Raw genomic sequence first — 1,386 nt, forward strand, 5'->3', positions numbered from 1 at the left:
GCTGTAGCAATTTGAGAGAAAAGGAGAAACTCCTCACATTGAAGGGATGAGTGGAAGGACTGTAGGGTCCAGGGGCTACACCTTAACCACCTGAAATAGCATCCTCTCCTTGTCTCCTTTCTAAAAGGAAGCCAGAATCGTCTACACCTTAACCATCTAAAATAGCATCCTCTCCTTGTCTCCTTTCTAAAAGGAAGCCAGAATCGTCTACACCTTAACCATCTAAAATAGCATCCTCTCCTTGTCTCCTTTCTAAAAGGAAGCCAGAATCGTCTACACCTTAACCATCTAAAATAGCATCCTCTCCTTGTCTCCTTTCTAAAAGGAAGCCAGAATCGTCTACACCTTAAAAGTCTAAAGAAAGATCACTCACCATATAATCAGTGAGTTTAACTTCAGTTACACACTAACCAACTCTCAGGTAAGACTTGACACAATGTGTACAGTACGTCGTTTGTAAAGCAAGCGGCTGGGTTTCTACATGAAAACAAAACCATTCATTCTCCCTTAGAATTAGAATTGAGTTCTAATTCAATCCCTTAGAATTCGATTTAGAATTGAGTTCTAATTCAATCCCTTAGAATTCGATTTAGAATTGAGTTCTAATTCAAACCCTTAGAAATCGATTTAGAATTGAGTTCTAATTCAATCCCCCAGAATGTGAGTTAGAATTGAGTTGTAGTTCTATGGTTCCCCTCTCTCTCTCTCTCTCTCCACTCTTCTCTATGGTGTCACTGACCTTCTCAAACCTTCCTCCCTCTAACCTCGTCTCCCAACCGGCTGTCTCTGAAGCTCTGTGATTGGTGGACTGGACTCAGCGGTGCGCTGATGTGACAATGAACGGAAGTTCTGTTTGGGTTCTAGATCCAGAACGTTGGGTTCCAATCCGGAATGCTCGAAGGGGATTTTCTAGCTCACCTTGAGCCACTGACATATAGTACATACTATGTAGTAACCATGACCACACTGTCCCTGGATGTACGGAAATCATGGAGCTGGATTCCAACCCACAGGGTCTGGATTCAGGAGCTGAGTTAGCCCTAACGGACCAGGAGAACTTTGCTACAAGAGACTCTGAAAACAATGATTTGTGTTTATTACAAGACAGATCTTTTGTTCCCGGGAAGTCAAACTGCTGTTTTAATGCAGAGTCTCGTACAGACATCCTACCCTACTACCACACTACTCTACCTTTCCTTACCCGGCCGAACACGGACCTATAGGAACATGAATCTGTGTCTGCGTACGGTATGGCACCCTAGTCCCTATAGAAGACATATAGGGGGTCAGTCGTCAAAAGTCGGCTAAAGTCGTGAAGTGTGCAGGGATTCGGGTGGCATGTGGGAGGCTGGCACGGTGTGGGAGTATGTCTGTTTTATATACTGC

Source organism: Oncorhynchus tshawytscha, unplaced genomic scaffold, assembly GCF_018296145.1.
Source record: "Oncorhynchus tshawytscha isolate Ot180627B unplaced genomic scaffold, Otsh_v2.0 Un_contig_2939_pilon_pilon, whole genome shotgun sequence".
NCBI lineage: Eukaryota > Metazoa > Chordata > Actinopteri > Salmoniformes > Salmonidae > Oncorhynchus > Oncorhynchus tshawytscha.